Here is a 20703-nt window from a genome sequence, read left to right as displayed (position 1 = left end):
AGCTCTCCCCACCTATCCTCGTATGGCAGCTTCCCAGTCCTGTGATCATCTTGGTGGCCCTTCTCTGGACCCCTTCCAGCCTGCCCACATCCTTTTTGTACAGGGGGGACCAGAACCGTACACAGGACTCCAGGTGTGGCCTGACAAGCGCTGAGTAGAGCAGGATAATGAGCAGGGTAATGAGCAGTGATGCAGCTTTACATATTTTTCAGCAAATGAAGGGGAACAGAAAATTTTATTTACAAATTAGGTTTTGGTCCCACTCAGACACAATGACAATTACTTCATAAATCAGTGCCTCCTGGAGAAAGGGATGTGTTATGGCCTAGACGAGTGGTCTCTGCAGTGGGTGGGGAATTGGCTGACAGGCCGCACCCAAAGGGTGGTGGTAAATAGCTCTTTTTCCAAGTGGCAACCTGTCACTAGTGGGGTCCCCCAGGGATCGATATTGGGCCCAAGAGAAGGCTGTGGGGAGACCTTATTGCAGCCTTTCAGTACTTAAAGGGGGACTATAGGAAAGACAGGGGCAATCTCTTTAGCAAGGCCTGTTGTGACAGGACAAGGGGGATGGTTTTAAACTAAAGGAGGGTAGATTTAGACTGGATGTAAGGAAGAAATTTTTTACAATGAAGGTGGTGAAACACTGGCCCAGGTTGCCCAGAGAGGTAGGTCCCATCCCAGGGAGGTCCCATCCCTGGAAACATTCAAGGTCAGGTTGGACGGGGCTCTGAGCAACCTGATCTAGTTGAAGATGTCCCTGCTCACTGCAGGGGGTTTGGACTAGATGGCCTCTAATGGTCCCTTCCAACCCAAACCATCCTGTGATTCTGTGATTCTATGAATACACTTCAGATCCATTTCTTCTTCTAGCCAGAGACTGTGATTGTCTAAAGATTTATGGAATCCATTCCTTGCATGGATATAGAAGTGGTAAAAAGGTATGTGAAGGAAAATAACAACTTCTCAGAACAGTTTTGGAAGGAATTTCTAAGCAGACAACTTAAACTCCAGGAAGGGTTCAGTTAACCTTCCCTGTACTCCTCTCTGTGTGTCAGCCTAATGCAATCCATATCCTAAGAAATCTTCCTCCGGTCCTTTCAGAGGGCTTGATGTGAATAGCAAAGCATACAAGTAAAACATTGTTCAGGGATGTGTACTGTATGTAGGCTGTAGTCATTAAAAACCGAATAAACTCGATATTTTATTGTTCTACTGAATGCTAACCATAGGTTTTATGAAAAAGCCAGATCAAGATTTTCTTAATAAACAAACAAAACATACCCAAACAAACAAAAACCCCAAGGAAATCATGGTGATCACCTCTGATACAACTTCTTAGCCTGGGAACATAAAGGAGGTCTCTGTGTCCATCCTTTTGGTACAGTGATGTTTTGTCATGTTTTACTGATTTCTTTGACCAAAGACCTGCTAATAGAAATTATTTAATCTTTTTACCAGACTGAAACAATGGAGAAGAGATCAGATTTGACATATGGAATGTTTTAAACCTAAGAGTCAGCTCAGTTCCCACCTTATTTCTCCCTGCCTACCTTCCCTTGCTGCAGCAACACCCTGCTGTACTTGACTGCTGTGGCTTTTCCAGGAGAACAGCTTGTTCCCCCCTAAAGGACCTCACAGTACAGCAGTGCTGCGTACATTGTGCTACCCAGTAGTGCTGCATTTGGTACTCATTTAAGAGACAAATTTCCTGGACTGACATCTAACACCACTGATGCTTTTTCACTGAATGTTTCAGCATGGCCATCATAATACAGTGCATATCTGTTCCCGCGGCACCGCGCTGAAGGCTTGCAGTGGGGTGGAAGTAAGCTAGATGTCACACATATCTTTTCCCACTTCTTGTTTTTCATGCACTGGGCACACACTGCAGCCTGATTTGTTTGAAAATGCAGAGTTAGCTCTTTGTTCCTTGGCAAGTTTTTCTTCAGTAGGCCTCTACAAAAAGCCTTAATCCCCCAAATGAGAAAAGGCTAGCCCAGGAGCCCTTTTGTGTTGTATGAGCAATTTCTAGATGAATCAAAAATACACTTCAGCACTGAACAATGTAATAGGTATGAAAATCATATGAGATTTACATTTAAAAAAGCTTTCTTCAAGGGTTACTCAACTATTTTAACCTCTCAGTCTCTGTTTTAACTCCACCACTTAAAAGTTAAAGTAGCAGTCACTTCAGTTAACTGCCTGGAGGGCTTTCTAGTCTTCTGCGTATTACGGGTTGATTTGCTTTTATAGCGAGGAGCAAGTGTCTTTAAACGAACTAAGTCCCAAGAGTTTGGAAAGACAAAAGTTCAGTTTAAACCTGAGAAAATATGATGCCAGGCATTAATAAAGCATTTGTTGGATATTACAAGGTCTCGATTTAATTTTCTCCTGGAAGCTCTGTATAACTATGCATGAGTATCTCATCACTTTTCTGACCCTGAAACACTACCACAAGCACTTGCATCATCAAGCTGAGGGAGTGCACTGTAATAACCCCCAAACTCTCTGAACCTGAAAATTCTCCTGGAGTTCTAGTCTTTTGTGAAATGTCCATGTGCATAATTTACATGTTGTGATGGTGATGGTTACATTATGTGTTCCTAAAAGGGATAGCCAGCTAGATGTCTTTTTGTACTTGACTGACACCATTTAGTAACTATCGTTAGATGAATGTTAATTAGGTTTATTATATTTCCATTATCACAAAAAGATCTGAGCTATTATAGATGGATAGAACTAGTGCTGCTTCTAAGTAGATCTATTTTTAATGAAATATTTCTCAACTTCTAGAGGATAGAAAGTGTGTATACCAATCATTTCAAAGTCTGAAATACTGAGATATGTTTTGTATGGGAACAGTTGACTAGTCATGATTTCTTCTCCCTTCTTAAGGAAAAGCAGACCTGAGTTACAGGTACTAAGATTTATTTTTATGAAGACTTTATTTTGTAGATATATAAAGACAAAAAACCTCACTGAAATCTGCATTTATAAGATTAGCTTCTCCTCCTTTATATATTTCATCAGTGCTTTCTTTTTTTTTAATCTTCACATCTTCAAGTACCCTGGAAGCCTGTTTGGAAAGGTACCACTACTGAAGCATACTCTGCTACTGCACAGTGTTACCTTTCTGTTGATTACCAGACCAGGATTCTTACTGCATTTTAAGTGCTTTCTTTCTTGTTCTGGCTTTCTCTTGATGAAGGAATAATGCATGTAACTGTAAGATAAATATCAGAACAAGGTATGGAGTTCAGCCTCAATAACTTTCTGCATGACGTATTTTACTTCAGTCTGGCAAAAGCACTTTAAAATTGTACACGTTGTCTCAAAACAAGAACATTTATGATTTACTTCCCAACTGGTTCTGGGCACAGAGAATGTTTGGACACAAACAAGAAAATGACACAGAGGTTGGTTGCCCATTTTCTGATTCTTCATGTCAAGTAGAAGTCCGTGTCATTTGCTTGGGTAGACGAGCACTCCTTGATGCAGACTGTACCAGCGCAAGGGGTTACATGCAAATATGTTTTCACCCAGTTAACTCTGCTCTGCTGAGTCTTTGAGTGATGACTCTAAAGTGTTTCTTGACTTGAATTTCCTTTTGCCAAATCCTTTTATTGAGGTGTCTGGTTATTTCTGATATATGCAGTAAATTAATGACAGTCGTGATTGACACACTATTCACAGACTCAGGTGGATTCCTGGCTGGTTGGCATGGTTCACGTGCTGCATGGCTGGGGCTGAAAAGCACCGTGTTAAATTCATCGTTATTAAATGTCTGTTTTCTGCAAATCTCACATGTTAAACCAGGCTTTCAGAAAAAGCAAGAGATATTTCTGAACCAAGAACTTAACGGAAACTTGCCAATAGTGTAAGGTGAATTATTTTAAAATAAATTATGTAGCAAAAAATAAATATTTTTCTTCACTGTTTTGCATTTAACTTCTTTTTTAACATTAAAGTTATAAACCCCGTGTGAGAATGTGTGATAAGATTCTTCTGAAAGTCATTAGCAATGGCATAACAATACTAAAATTATTTTTGTCAAGCAACAGAAAGTTAAGTGAGGTAGACCTTGAGTTCAAAGAGAAGACGTGGTTTTAATGTAAATTGAAACAGATACTAACTGGCCACTAATCAAGTGTTTACCTGTTTCCATTAAAACTACATTGAATTGAATCAGTGTGTTTTCTAATGCATGCATTTCTCCCTAAATAAGAAGCATATTTGTCATGAATATTTAAATTGGATTTTAAATCCATGAAAGTTTAATTTCCATAAAAAGTGAGGGGTTTTTTCAGGGTTGAAAGTTAGTATCTTCAAATTGTATTCAACAGCTGTAAACAAATTTTGAAGTTAAGTGTCTCAAGGGAATTTTTCTTAGCATTTGGGATTAAATGTAATGATATTTTAATGTTATCTGTTCATAAAACTTAGGTTTTTCTTTCTTATAACTAAATAAAAGTACTTATTACTAATTCAGAAATTGGAAGAGTATGGAGTTTTTTAAATATATAACATGTATATAAGGCAATAAGTTGTGAGACATGTTCTGCACTTCTCACTGTAACCACTGAGTTAGGATATGGAAGTCATTTTCTTTATACATAATGCTGTCATGATATATTCTTAAAAAACAATACAGATGTAATAGAAACATTTATTTCTGTGATTGCTATTCTTATCTCACAGATTATTTTGTTTTCAGCTTATTTGTTTTCATAATAATAAATAAGGACTTGAGTTCTCTGTGGTGGTATGGGTATGGGCTAAGAAACCAGACTTTAATAAAGAAGTTCCATTAATTTCACTCTAAGAAGAGAATAATAGAATTCTCTTAAACCAAAAAATCTTACGCTTACCTATTTGTTGAATTAATTGGCCACTATGAACCCTTCTTGCAAAACTGGGCATGTGTGGAGTCTCAGCCTTCATTGTAGGTTGTTTATCAGTTTGTTGATAAATAATTCAATTTTTGCTGGTCACTTCTTTATTGTTCAGACAGCTGTGCTCCGGTTATTTTCTGATACTTTGCAGACGTTCATGATTCAGACATTTTTTTTGCTGTTGATTTTGTTTCATATGTAGACAGCTTTTGACACAAAACTTCACTTGATTTGTTGCTTTGTTTTAAAGCAAGCACAGGCAATTCAAGCTTAAACTGCTTATTTGATTCAAGTGATAAAAAACAAATTGATCAGTGTGGAAAAATTATCACGTTCTTTTAATATTAATTACTGAATAATTGTTACAGGTCTTAAAGCAGAAGTGTAATCGATGTACACATAAAATGGGTGCAAATCTTATTAGTCAACTCAAACCTTACGTTAACCTGAGCGCAGTACATATCCAGTGGGATGTGGGCCGGCTTCTTTGGGTGGAGTTTATCCTTAGTGGTGACAGTACAAAAGGCAGCAAAGACTTGAGTCGAGACTGTACTTACACTGTTAGAAATTCTGATGTTTTACAGCAGTGGTGCCATTGTCACGTCTTCAAATATAATATTTGAGGGAAGAATCCCCTTGATAAGCTTTGGTGTTGGACCAGGGTTTTGGAAGAGCACACCACAGGTAGCTTTATTCCCCTTTGGACTGGGTTTCCCTGCTGCCCTGGCAGCTCTCAGGATTGGCGTTGGTTTCTGGTATACTTCAGAGCATCGGTGTTTGAGCAGAGAGGACTGGTTAACTGAACCTAACTGCACATTATTCAGATCTCCATGGAAAAAAGGCTTGCATATGTTAATTTCTGTGAATGTATATTATAAGCATATAAACACACAAAAGTGCGGCATTTCATGCTGTAAATAGAAACCAGAATACAAGGAAGCAAGAAGTTGGCAAATCATGAATAAGTTAATAATTTTACCTTCTTTAGCACTTCGGAGCACATACTCTGCTAACTCACCCTGTCTCTTCACAGTAAGCTAAACAGACCACCGGCAACTCAACTTCCTGTGAGCAGTTGATGGTTTAAGACATTTGAAGTGGAGCACTTAGTAAAATCCTGGTTCTGTTGAAGCTGATTTGACAGTTATGGATTTGAATAAAGCCAGAAAGACACCTCTATTTTTCCAAAACCAGAGCTACATTCTCTGCTGATTTACTTCTATTTGGCCTTCAAGGTTTATCTCAGATAAGCTAGCAGCAATGGGGTTGTATTGAAGATGTAGTTTTGTTCATAAACAAGCATAGAATTGCACGTGGGAAAGGCGCTCAGCAGGCTGGTTATTACCACTTGTCACTGTCACAGAGGTCTTGTATTACTGTTTAGTCACTGAGTCAGTTAACTTGCTGGAAGAGGAAGGGTTGGATATAAATGATGTACGTGTTCATGAACAGATGCATTGTACCATGATACTGTCTGTCACTCAGACTCACAGAGTGTAGAAAATGTTATTCCTTTCTAGAGAAGCATGGCTTCAGCAGTTCGAGGTGCTTTCTCATTGTTAGGTGCTAATGCATCCTAACAGACATGATATACTGCAAAGATCTTACCTAAGGAAAAAGCAGCACACAAACACAAGACAAACTTTGGGAGAGGTCGGTCACATCACAGGCAAACAAAATCTTGAAAGCCATAGAGTTGAAGCCAGAATTCACTGAGGCTTTAATGTAACCAGGGTTTCACTCTTGATTCCTCACCTGGACACCTGCTACTTCCAAGTCTTTACATGTACTCTCTCCTTCCTTGCCTTTCCTTTCAACAGTGGTATTTCTGAATCTTTGAAATAGAGCTGCTTCCTTTCCATGGGTGAAGGATTTGGGCACAAGAGGTCTAGCAACAGCCCATGACAGTCTGGGAACGAAGTCTTGAATTCATTTTACAAATACTAGTTAATGTCTTTATGACTGGACTGTACTTCATCCTCTGTTTTGCTGCTGGAATCCCTGTTTTGATGATAGAGAGTAATTTGGCCCTACATTAGTTGATAACTGAAAGTGAAATTCAGCTACTTTTGTAGGAATTTATGCTGTTATTTTTTAATCTCTTGAATTCAGTTTCTAATGAAACTGAAATGACCTTTCAGACTGGCTAATCTGTTAAAAACATTCAAGAGTAAAGTTATGGTGAACTGTCTGAATATTAGAGAGAAGTTGAATTCTCCAGCTAAAATATATTCATGAGTAGCACTTCTTCCATCAGTTATTTGTTGTATAAGGTAACTTCTTAGGATACTTTTGAAGAATTTGAGACTTCACTCAGGTGTCATTAGCGACTGCTGAAGTAAATAAAAGTGATTTAATATTTCCTATTACTGCTTTCTCTAGACTTGTCTGGGACATGGTGTATGCATGCTTCAATTTTGTTTTAATTATTTGTCTGTAAGGGCTGTTTTCCATAGTGGCCTGAGTGCTTGAAGGAGAAACTCTTCTTTACAGCCTTCATCCACTCAAGTGCTTTTAAACATGACGTTTTCTTGACCTCATCCTTAAATTCATTCATAGGCATCTTGCCTTAACTTTGCTGATTTCAGTGTTTTGATTTTTAATCAAAAATGACTTTGTCTTGTTCAACTTGTAACTGTGCTCTTTGTGATTGATTTTATTTTTTAATTTATATATATATATAATAATAAATAATTTTCTTATTTAATTTATATTTTTATATATATATAAATTAAAACATGCCTTTTTGACATGCACTATTTTTTCATGTGTTATTGTAGAGGAATGTGGTCTATGCTCTGTATACCATGTAGCTTTTAGGAATTATTCTCAAACAAGTATCCAATTTTCTGCAAAGCAATGACACCTTTGTCAGGCAGAGCATCTCTATGCATTGGACAGCTTCTGCAAATATCTCGTTCTTCCAATAAATTGAGTGAACTTATCAGTCTATGTAATGTCCAAAAATAGACAGAAAGATGGGTTTGTATGCTCAGCTTGGATAGATTTAATCCCAGAGACAGGCAATCAAACTGCAGATGTCACTGTGTAACATGGCCAAAAAGCGTATTTTTCTAGAGTTGTCAGGAACATCATAGCAGAAAAAAATTCAGTCATCTATGAAAGGGATCAACAGCACGTACGGTTGTATTCTGCCCTCTGGGACCACTGAAGAGGCTGTACCTTATGCTTTTCTAGTCTTCCTCATGCCAGTTCAACAGAAACCTCCCTGCCTATGTAATAGGTGAGGCATATATGGAGGCAATTACTGCATTGTGCCTTTTTGGTGAATTGGATTGACTTTTGTTCAATTGACTTTTGTTGAGATCACCAGCAAAGCCATAAAACAGGATTTTTGTAATGTGAAAAAGCAAGTAAATGTGAGCTGCTTATGTAAGTCGGTGTTCTGAATCTGATCGTCACCTTACTGCACACACTAACTGTGGGATTAGAGAATTGTGATTTGGTAGTATTTCTGCTCACTTTGTACGGGTAAGTATGGCTATATGTAATTCTGTGCAACATAGACATTTGTTTAGTACTTGTTTTAGCATACAGGTGGTAGCAAAGCACTTAGTTTGAATTTATTTAATGCAGGACAACATAGTGGTTGACTTAGCATCTATTCACACCACCTTCCCTCAGTCTTCCTGAACTTTTAACCATCGTACAGAAACAAATGAAATTTTAGAAGAAATGAAAAGCATTTTCTTCTGTTTGGTTGGCAACTGGAATGGCAGAAAGACTCCGTCTTCCAAAAAGAATTTTCTTTTCTTCATAGTTCAGACACTCAAAGGGTGTCTTCAGACTGAAAGAATAACATTTCCTTTCTCAGACTGTTGGAAATGTTTAGTTCCTCTAATTCTATTTTTAAACAAGGGAGTTCAGGACCAGAATTTTGAAATAATGTGCTCATGGAACAGAGGTAATTTTATTTATTTATTTATTTATTTATTTAAAAAGCAAGTAGCACTTGCCATTTCCCACAGTATCTCCTGCGGACTGAGCATCAGAAGAGAATTTTGGGAAGTCAGGAGTGCATTTGCTGGCTAGGTGTAAGCTAAGAACTTTTGATAATTCTGCCCAAATTCTAGTTGTTGAACGAAGATCTTTGTGTAGAAACTCTTAAAAATCAGTTTTGCTTTTCTTTGTTGTCTATACACATTTCTTCCCTACCAAGAAATTTTGGCTTGATGTTTATATTGTTTATTTAGTTGACTTTTACTGTTTCAGTCAAGACTTGTCTTAATATGGTGCAGAATCTAGCCCATTTCCTGTTGACATATTAGCTTTATAGGATTTATAAAAATTGTCTTTATTCTGTAATCATATTACGTCACATTTTTATAGGGGATTTCTCTCTTAAATTCTAAAGCATTTTACCTGCTGGGTCATCATTTCAGAATTGGCCAGAACTGAACAGATTCCCTCCACTGGTAAGAATGATCATATAAGAATCAGACAAGGAACGGCAATGGAGAGGTAGGATTATTCTTGTTTTCTTACTCCTGAATACAATTGTTAGTTTCTAGCTTTTGACTCACGCGTCCTTCTACAAAAGGAAATAATAAACTTTCTAATTGAACAGTTAGTTTCCAAACTATTTTGAATATATTTCAGAAGCAGAGAAATTGCTCTCAATTTTCTTTATTTTTGCTATTTAAAACAAAGAAAATGGAAACTACTAGGGGAAATGACCCTTGTGTGTCAGAGAACCCCACCAAGTTTAAAGGCAGAGAAAGGAAATAGTTTCAAAACTACTTTCTGTCTTGAGAAAAGGAACATTAGATTTCATAAATGGTTCTTGTAGATGCACCTTCCCCGTCCCAGTGATTGCAATTTGATTGTTCCTATTGACTACCTTGCTACAGTTTTAAGATTAGATGCCTAATGCAATCATAACTTGCCATCTAGTGTCATATTTGTGAATTGCCACAGTTAAATTTCTTTAAATCAGTTAAGGATTACGTTCATTTCTTTAGGAGAGGATTCCTGTTTGCTTCTTCATCATCCCCCACAGGGAGAACCAGCTACTAGGCCAGTGCTAGATGCTATTCACAGCATGTAGTAGAGAGGTCGTAGATGGTTGAAACAGGTGATATATGACTACTGAGCTTGTGGCGGGCCAGAGAAAACATTAAGTATTTCGATAGATAAAATGGGGATACCAGATACAGCATCACATATTGCAGTTGTATTTTTTACTTCATTTTTTTTACTTAGTGATATTTTTGCCATATTGTATGGAATATTCCTTTGCTTTTCAAGTAATACCTTTGTTTTCATATACCTGCAACAATGCTGGTTGTGTTATAGATTGCTGTGTTATTTCGATATCATTAATTCATGTGACAACATTCAAATAAGGTAGTCTGCAAACAGGAAATCAAAAGGTACTTGCAAGAAATGTTCTGAAACCGCTTACCATCTGGTACAACCTCAAGCAAAGCATTTGAATTTACATATTATGTGCTATGAACAATGTCGTCTTTGCCCAAAATAGGTTACTTTGTCCAGGGAAAATAAATTTTTCCATTGCAGTGAAGCCACAGGTTTTTTATCATCTCTTCAAACTGAAATGTGCACTCACTTGTCCCATGTTCTCGCTTGTCCTATAATAATGACTTGTCCCCATGATTTGTGACATCCAGCTAATATAGTATGCCAAAATACAACTTGACACAGAAACTCTGTACCTTGGAATTGTTTTTGTTCAAACGGAAATAAGGCAGTAAGCTCTCTAGCAGAAGTACTATATCATGCCAAGGAAGGTGAGGTGAATATAGACTTCTGTGGCAGTTAAAAAAATACAACTTCTATCATTACTGTTAATCAGAATTATGTATATACAATATGCTCCTTATGGTATATAGACCTGTAGCTTCTTGCTGTCCTTATTACAGAAAATGGAAGACAGCGGGTCCCTGGAGCAGCAAAAATACTGTACGCAAGAGCTGAAATTATAAGAGAGTGTCAGGCACTCTCCCAAGAATGCAAAGCCAGCATTTGTAATAAGGCCCAAAAGGCAGTACTGTTCATGTGCATATGGCTATACCGTGTTGCAGCTCCTCTGAAAGAAAATAAATATGAATTAAATTGCAGCCCTGAGATATGATCTGTTGAATCTAATTTAATGTGCATAACAAGCTGTTAAATTATAACTGGGCACTTTTAAGTTTGAAAACACCTAGCTTTTTAAGAGTTGGTAACTTTAGATATTTAATAATACAGATGTGTATTCAGTTGTTTAAAGGCACTATGTATTATTGGAGCATAGATGGATATAGTGGCTTATGCCTGTGGTCTTGTGATTTAGGGATTCCTAATCGCAACTTCACATTAAGAAAAGTCCTGTCAGTACAAGTGTTCTTTTTACTCTTCAGGAGGGGAGATGAGTAGGAGGTTTGCCTATAACTTGGCCTCAGATGATAACCTGTGTCCGTCTCAAACTGATATTCGAGTTCATATTGAATTTGTCTGGCTTTGAATCTGTGTTGCAGAAGTAGTATTTAAATATCTACAGCATTTGGATGTGCCTCTATAAAGTGGCTGTGGCTGAAGATCCGTGCTACGGACAAGATACGCACACTCATTAGGAGGGAGACTTTCTGAACTGTGGTGATCAAATATGTGGTATCTCAGCAGTGGCCCAGCTGGGTGCAAGCAAGGCTTTGTAAGAAGAGAAAAAAAATGAATTCTTCTGAGCTGGAGCTGAAGCTTACTAAATTTGTAATGGATTCTGCTTCCTGTGTACAGAATAATATATGTAAGCAAGAAAATACACCTTGGAATATGAAACTGAAACATCTAATACCTTGACCAAATGGGGTGTTAGAGAAGGGCCAGGATATGTTTCACAGATAACTAAGGCTTTTTTTCCCTTTTTTTCTTCAACTTCTATTTTATCATAGGAATTAAATGCTGTGGGGAATCTTCTTACTTTAATTCTGCATCTCTGATTATAAGCAAAATAATTTTCCCATGCCTGGCTTCACTATATTGTGTAGTTCAGAGTATTTATTAACCAGGATTTAGTGTTTAGGGTATATTTTTGGATCATCAACTGCAAAAAGTCTAGGATAATGAATAAATGTGCTAGGCCCAAATCCAGCAGCAAGCATCATTGAATCAAAGCATGAATCTCAGATATCCATTCCTGCGTGAGCTGAAATCAAAATTGCCCAGAATAGGCTCCTGTTAAAGTAAGCTGCTAAGTTACACTCTAGGAAAAAGATGACAGTGTAGTAGGTGTTTCTTATTTTCCTTCATCTCCATTTCAAAGACAATAAAACCAGTCCATAAATGAGGGATGAAAAATAAAATGTAGGCTTGTACAGTGTTTCTACTTCTGATAGTGTAGCGAGGTCCTGGATTTGTACTGCTCTTCTCCATGAGGCCCTCCACTGACTGCAAGTTGCTTGCACCCCATTGAACCATTGTTAAGAAAGCAGTGTTTATGCTTCCAATTTCTGTTTAATTTTTACTTTTCAGCTGAAATCAGTGAAAAGCTGAGAATATTTCAAGTCAAGAGCTTTAATACAGTGTGGATTTAGCTTGTCTCATCCTTCAGGTGTTCTGGATTCCTTATACAGTGAGATGTTGCAACCTTGATCCTCTAATGAAAACATCAAAGATTATTTTTACTTGGAGGAAAATCGATGGGCAGGCAGTGCAATTGATTGCTGGCCAGAGCCATCTTTCCTGGCCAGGGTAATAATTTCAAGATTAAGCTCCCTTGTTAAAGACTGAAGGAGGAATCATTTGTTATGTTTGGCCTCTCTGGAATTCCAAATTTTGAATGGAATCTGACTGAAACAATTACTGATTTCCCCACATTTATCTATCCCTGAGAGCACCTCCACTCCCGGAGGCTTGGCTGCCTGAGCTCAGGGCAAACTTTACATTAGCACAGCTGAGGGCTACCCTTCCTGCCTTGGCTGGCCTTGGAGAGGGTGCACTCAGATAGCCCTGCAAGAGACCTCAGCAAGGGGTGGACACCCTTCCCAGGGCAGCTGAACTTAAACTGAGGCTTTAGTGCTTGACCGCTGCCTGCGCTACAGCTCCAGCCGTGCCACAGCCAGACCTGTGCCTGGCCATGGGCCTCGCTGATCTGCACCCACAGCACGACCCACAGGCTGACTTCCCGGCCTGCCCTCAGGCCTGCCTCGTCCCTACGGACTTGCCTCGCAATCACTGGGCTGTGTCTGACTCTGGTTATCTCCACTGGTCCCCTCCATGGAATTCGGATGGCATTCTAATGAGGTTCTTTCAGGCAAGCCAAAACTGACAGGTATTCAGAGGAGATGTGAAATGGGGGACACTTCCAATGGCAACAATTTTCTCTTTCATTAGGAGAAAATCACATAGGCTAGCTTAAGGTTAATTTGTCAGGCCAGATTCATCCTATATCTGATAATGAAGATAGGTTGGTCTACCACATGTATTTAAAGGAAAAAATCCTTAATGCACTTTCTTTCTCCAAATTATGTCAAAAACTTTTTCTAACTCCTGTAAATGCTTATGACATGCCTAGAACACTCTTCAGCCAGCCTTGAAAATGGATGTTGGACTCCAACAAAAATTGTTAATCATTTTCCAAACTCTTCTGGTATATTCCTGCCAGGTTTGCATTCACTTCAACTCCCAAGTGCTTCTAGAGAAACTTTGTACTTGTCTGGTTAGAACATATGTGCTTATTACTCGAAGACAGAGAGTAAAAGGTTATTTAACCTGCTCAGTTAGAAACCACGCACCATCTAAAACTTCCAATATCCTTCACTTGATTCCTGCTGTGTCATTTTCTGCCTAAAGTTCAGGAGGTTGGGATCGCATCGCTACAAAATCTTAAAGCCCCAAATCTCCTACTTAGAGCTCTGCTTAGATTTCTACCTAAGCTCAGAACTCACTTCCCTATACAGACATTAGAGTTGCAAGGGACAGCAGAGACTTGCATGCTTGGCATATTGTCCTCAGCCCACCTCCAGAATAACCCACTGCACTACAGTGCTGCAGGTTGGCAATAGTTTGTAAGCTGCTGTGCAGCTACCATGAAGAAGGGGCAGCAAGTGTCAACAATGTTTCTAGTGTACACTGGAGGTAGTCCTGGGACTGTAAGAAATAGTGAGAAGCCAACTGAAAAGTGTCCAAAGTCTCCTCTGTAATGAAAATTTTTCAGTTAAAGATCCCAGAGAACACTTTAGTGATCGAAAATCACAGGCATGTTCTCATCCTTTTACAACTTCAGGAGTGATAGATGTCCCATAGGCCACGAATGGGATAATCCCGATTTATGTCATTATGTCTCTTTCTAATGGACTTTCACTATAGAATTTGCAGGACATGACAGCTCCCAGGCCCATGGAGGCCTCATTTAGAATTTAGAGCCTCATCTCTTGCTCAGGAGATCAGACCACTGGAGCAAAGGTTTGCAGTTTTTTATGATACCTGTCATGAAAAGAAGTCATATTCTCCAAATAAGCTTTCAGCAAGGGTGGTATATAATCAATCTCGGATAAATTGTCATTAAGGCCCCTGCCATCTTTTTGAGGAGAGGGGTAAAAGGCAATTACACATCACATTAAACATAGCAGCTGATTTTTTTATGGGAAAGATAAGTAGAAAAGGGAGTATTTAGATTATTTTGAATATTTTAAGCATGAAACATGCTGATACATTTAACAAGTGATCAATATTTCAAGATTCTCCTTGGAATGAATCCATATCGGTCTCCCAAAGTTACCGACAGTAGTGCTGATTCAGTTCCAGTAATGGTAAGATAGGCTTGTCACATAGATGTAGAAACTTATATAATAAAACACCGGACAAAGAAAAAGAGACAAAAGCAATGTGTGAAGTTTTTAACAGGCATAGTTCAGTTTTTGGTTCACTGTGGCATACTCTATATTAACAGACAATATGCTTATTTGCATCTTTAAATAAAAAGATCCAAATAATGCCATGCTTTCCTGTGATGGGGGTTAAACTGGCTCTTCTAGCTCAGCTTTAAATAAGACCAAAGCAGTCTGGACAGTATCTTTACATGGGCCAGCAACTCCCGAAGAAAATCACTCTAGCTAAGAATGTCATAATACCATAGCTCTACCATGCCACCTCCTCTGTGCTGTAAGGTTAGTAAGCCATGTGGCCAGGCTTTAACTCCTACCAAGAGTATACCTGAAATGTAAGGAAATTCTAACTTAGCTGAATACTTCTTGTCAAGTTTAGGAGCCTTAAGCAACTCAAAAGAATGTAGCAGATACCTGAATCCTGTCCCTGAGCTCCATTAGCCATTAGCCCCCCCCCAGTTTAAGAAGGATGTGGAACTCCTTGAGCAAGTCCAGCGGAGAGCTACCAAGATGATCAGGGGGCTGGAGCATCTCCCTTATGAGGAAAGGCTGAGAGACCTGGGTTTGTTCAGCCTGGAGAAGAGAAGAATGAGGGGGGACTTCATAAATACCTATAAATATCTAAAGGGTGGGTGTCAGGACAATGGGACCAGGCTCTTTTCATTAGTGCCCAATGACAGGCCAAGGGACAACGGGCACAAGTTGGAACACAGCAAGTTCCAGCTAAACATGAGAAAAATCTTCTTTCCTGTGCGGGTGCCAGAGCAGTGGCACAGGCTGCCCAGGGAGGCTGTGGAGTCCCTTCCCGGGAGACATTCACACCCCACCTGGACACGGTCCTGTGCCCCTGCCCTGGGTGTGCCTGCTCAAGCAGGGGGTTGGACAAGATGATCTCCAGAGGTCCCTTCCAACCCCTGCCATTCTGTGATTCTGTGATTAGGTGGAGACTATATTATAAGCATTGTCTATATTGCAATAGCCTTTGCACTTCTGTTCTGAATTCATTAATGGCACTGAGAAGTTTTGTAGTCTTGACGTACTGCTTGAATTGAAGTGGGTAAAATCTATTTCCTGCATTTTTCTTTGAGTATACCATTGCAGATATGCCTATTACGCAATTCTGAAGGAATGTTCCCAGTTCTGATGAAGACAGGGAATATTGTCAGTTCTCTCTAGTCTACCATGAGTCTTCCAATGGTTGGTTGTGATCAGTGCTCTGCCTCTTCATTTGATTTATCAGTATGTAGTTACACTTCTTACTCCAGAAAAAAACGCAACATAGAAAGCATCTCAAGTGAACCTACCCACTCAAAAGACATGGAAAGAATCATATTCACAAGTGCCTGGTGTATGCATATATAGAGATATGTAGTAGGTAGAGATATTTGAACCCCAGCTTACAAGCTTAACAGTACTGCTAAGAAAATTAAAATAATAATATACAGATGTGGTCTTAGTTATAGAGTCTTTCTTAGGAAGCAAATATCTAGAGAATTTTTTTTAACTTTCAGTAATAATATCTCAATGTTCCCAAGAGCTCCTGTTTTATTCACTTGGCCAGTCAGAATCTTTTTCTTTATATGAACAGTGATGCAAAGCCAGCCGGGTTTAGCACAGCTTTTGTTACTAGGTTTGTGGAGATCACTCTTCCACTGCTGTGTGGAGTTCGCTTGTTGTGTTTCTTCTAGTAAGTATATAGTTATCATGCAGTCTTGTCAGAATGTTAACAGGACTATTGCAATTATACCTGAACAGGTGGACCTAAGCACAGATGCCACCTTTGCTCTCATCTTATAGGCGCTTCATAGGAGTAAGAGCCTACTTAAACAAATTCAGCATTGGCATTGAGTCCAAGGTCATTCTAAATGCAATTACTAAATGTACTATGGATTTTATGAGGAAAGCAGTACATAAGCACATGTCAAGCAAAATGAGTCTAGGCAGAGAAAAAGGAGAAGGGTAGCTTGCACAAGTGAAACCGGGATCAAAGTTGTGACTAGTAGAAGAGCCTTACTTTAAAAATAATGTTGGGAAATGTTGGATTGACTTGCTTGCTTATGTAACTACAGATGATACTGCAACTTCCCTGCTGGAGAGGAGGGTTCCAGCAAAATGCTTTATCTTTACAATGTTCCAGTTAGCAGGAACATGAAGTTGCAGGGGAGAATAACCCCAAGGTATCACCCACAGTTCTCACTCCTGCTTAGCATAGGTGTGCAAATTTAAAGCTTTTTAGAAAATATGTGTAGCTCAACAGAATTTTGCTTTCTCAGTGATAATCCAATTGCTATTATTGAGATGGAGGGAGTTTCTGCTTTGTTTATTTGTTTTAATAACAATAAAAAAGCATTGCTGCTTGCTTTCGTATGTTCACTACCATATCAGGTTTTGACTTCTCTAGTGAGAAAGCAGACAATATGCCAGGATGAGTTCTAAATGTCTGTTCAGCACTGGGCTCTGCTGGACTCTTACTTAAGCTGTACTTAGAAGGTACCAATAGCTTTCACTTAAAAATACAGCTTGAAACTTTTCCAACAGCATTCGAATGACTTACTGAGCCTGATGATATGTCAACTTATAGCAGTTTTACATGTGCCATTTCACTAACTCCTAATATATATCAAAATATATCAGAACAGAATGCAGAGGTACACCTTTTTTCCAGGATTTTCTTACATCCTGATACTTAAAATGATGGTGATGTAATACACAGGTCAAAGTGATTAAATCTTCAGGTAGTGGGTTATGATATATCTGTCCAGCCTGAATTCATTTCACAGTAAAATTCTTCAGTGAAAATCATGCTTCTTGAAAGAACTTAGGGAGATATTCTTCCACAAAAGTTAGGGTAGGGAAGAATAACAAAAACATACAAATCATAAGATGATAGCTCCTGCTTATCAAACCCACCAGATTTCTGAAAGCTTTAAGCCAGAATAAAATTGTTTGGAGGTAAGACATTAAAATAGCTGCAAGTTCAGCTGTCTTTTTAAAGAAACAGATGGGTATGTTTTTCAAGTACCTTATTTCAAATGTATATATGTAATGTGACAGTAGTGTAAAGCCAGGGCACACTTGTGACACTGTATGTCTAAGGACCCTGCCCTAAGTGAACATTTGAATACAGGGGTATTAAGTAGAAATTCTGTTCCATCCAGAGTCATACGAATTGTGTAACAAAGGCAGTTTTTTCTTATGCTTGATGGCCATTAACTGTTAACAGGCTTCTTCATCCAGTAGCCCCATGGTGACATTTACAATCAATTTTCAACAGGACTCACCCTTAAAGGGTAGCCATTATTTTAAGCTTTTTTGAAAATCTGTCTGCTTTTGATGCTTAAATGCAGAGTCTTCTGTTCTGTCAATCTGCGCCATCCTGTTCACAGTATAACACTTCTTTTAATAACATTACAATTTTTATTTCCAATTACAATGATTTAAGAAGTCCTTAAAAACAAGACTAAAAGCCTTCTAGGAATTCTAGACCTAAAATGTTCTCTCCTCCACTCCCATGTTGGTGGTAGCTGTTGATTTACACAACATGAAGTTCAGTTTTTTCTTGCTATCACACTGATGAAGAAAGTCAGAATGTTGACTTTTCATCTGAAAACCCCTTCTAAAATGTTTCAGTTTTTTAAATGGGTCCAGGGGCTTGGAAGCTGGAGTGTCAATGAGAAACACAAAATTTATTGACAGACCCTTGGAAAGCTCAAAGAATGTAGCCTTACAGGTGTGATTTGCTGCCAGATCAATCAACAGGTTCATTTTTTTCTCCAAAGTTCTTGAGTGGACTTTGTAGATGTAGATGTGGGCTGTAGGGTGATGATCTGTGAACTGTTCAAAATGCATGCAAACTCTCCCTTGAACAGGCTGACATCAATGTATTTTTCAAAATGGAATAGTTTATGCAATCACAGACAGGCATGTCTTTGCCTTTCTCTGTCTTTATAATCTGCCTTCATCAGTATGCCAGCATGTTGGTATAAAAACTGGTAGCATTTTAAGTATTCATTGGATTGCAGATAAGAACCAGAGGACTTCTGTCATTATAACTGGCACTGGCACTGTAGGATCAGGGACCAACTGTCTGCCTCTAAGCAGTCTGTAAATTCCAAGGAGGGCAATTTTCTTTTTGTACCATTTGTATCATGCTGAAAAAGATAAATTGGGTATTGCAAGGTAGTTACAATAATTTCCTGAACCCTATCAAAGTAAATGGTTGAATGAGCATCAGTTCACTAGGTAGCCCAAGAACCCAGTAAGGCTTCTTACTTCTGAGAAGTAAGGACAATTAGACTCTGCCAGTTCTTCCTGTTTCCTTTATTATCATACCCCTTCAGGCCTTAACCAATGTTAGATTTCAGTTTTGAAGGAGAAGAGAGGAAAGCTTTCTAAAAAAAAAAAAAAAAAAAGGAAAAGAAATGGAACCTGTCTGAACCAAATAGGAAGGGATGGCTGGGCAGGTGACCGTCCAAACGTCAAGTGTTAGAGGCACTGGTCAAGACCTTAATCTTCTGTGAAGTTGGTCAAGTGACGTAGCTTCTCAGTGCTACAGTTCCCTTACCCTCAGTATCCCTATCCCTGTGTATCCTGTATATTGTTTGGAGTGTTGCAAAGGTAAAGATGAACCTTAAAACTGTAATGTGAACAGACTTGTATAGGAAGTGGCCATAAAAAACCCATAAGTAGCCTTAGCTTAAAGGTTAACATTAGATGTGTGCAGTCATTGAGGCTTTGAAGGGAATGATGAAATGCTCTTATTTATGGCACAGTTCTAGCAGAAACGTAGAATGCCCTGATCTGAAATGATGAAAAAAACGAGGTTTGTTGTATCAGCTAAAAAGAAGAGCAGCCAAAATGTGTTCCTCTTCAAGGACACTGTGATCAAATCCTCAGGCAGGGAAATTATCTTGGTAGTAGTATTCTGAGTGATCATTAGCACAAGTTAGAGCTTGTAGAGTTTTCAGATGGAATGATTTCTTAATAACAGCTTCTTGAGGTTGTCTTTCCTGTGAAGGAGCCTAAATGCTGAATTAATCAGTGAAAGTAATCTGTTTCTTCCTTCTTTTTTTTCTCATCTTCCTTCTGTCCCCTTTCCCCTTCAAAACAAAACACTGAACATCACAAGCTTTGTTTCAAGAAATTAACAAGTTCAAACACAATAATAATACTAATGATAAGTAAATAATTATCTGTGTTTGCCATTCTGGAGGGGTGAAGGCTGCCATGTAAATAAGCGAACACAATAGAACTCGACTCAGACTGCTGAAATCAGTGGACAGATCACTATTGGTTTCACTGCTCTCCAGACGAGACCTTGGGCGCAGTAATTGCACACCACATCGCTGACTGCCGCTGCTGCTGCTGCTAATTGTTACTTCTTGGTTAGCTAAATACTTAATAGAGAAGAAGAACATCATCATGTTGTACTGTATCCCTTTTTAAAGTTGTTGTTTCTTTTCCTTTTTGGAAAAAGACATGGCTGCTGGCAGTGAGATTTGTAATGTCACATCTAAATGAGCAAGGGCTACTAGAATGGCTGTGCTGTTGCATGGTACAAGAAATCATGTGCTCCAGCTGATGTAACAGTCTACGAAGGCATGAAAAACCAATATAGTATCAATATATGCTGACAAATAATGCTTTCTGAATGTAATTCAGGAAAGGAGGGTAGATAGATCAATAGAAACATTTTCTGCTAATATGTACTGTATTTCCATGGAAGGGCTCTGGCAGTGTAGCTGCACTGACGGCAAAGCGGCACTCCACTGCAAGAGGACGCCTTTCTGTAACTGGGTTCACACATAAAGCTGTGCACTGGATTAGGCTCCATGGATGTAGAAGCAGAAATTCACTTTCATCACTACAGTATAATTATCGCATGAAGTCTCACCAATATACGGTAAGAGACCGACTATCAGCAGTGCCAGCCAGGGCGTCCCTTGCCTGTCTGTGCATCTGTTCCC

The 20703-nt window shown here is 38.8% G+C and overlaps 1 long non-coding RNA gene across 1 annotated transcript in view; it reads left to right on the top strand.

Annotated features, from left to right (window-relative positions):
* The window catches only part of LOC135315298 (uncharacterized), a 150574-nt gene that overhangs the window by 34448 nt on the left and 95423 nt on the right, over positions 1–20703 (top strand). The window contains exon 3 of the long non-coding RNA XR_010374731.1: positions 9296–9374. This is a non-coding gene — a long non-coding RNA (uncharacterized LOC135315298). The remainder of the gene's footprint in view (positions 1–9295; positions 9375–20703) is intronic.

This window comes from Phalacrocorax carbo, chromosome 11 (genome assembly GCF_963921805.1).
Source record: "Phalacrocorax carbo chromosome 11, bPhaCar2.1, whole genome shotgun sequence".
Lineage (NCBI taxonomy): Eukaryota > Metazoa > Chordata > Aves > Suliformes > Phalacrocoracidae > Phalacrocorax > Phalacrocorax carbo.
Note: the sequence above shows the minus strand (reverse complement) of the source record. Positions and strands in the feature narration are given on the sequence as shown.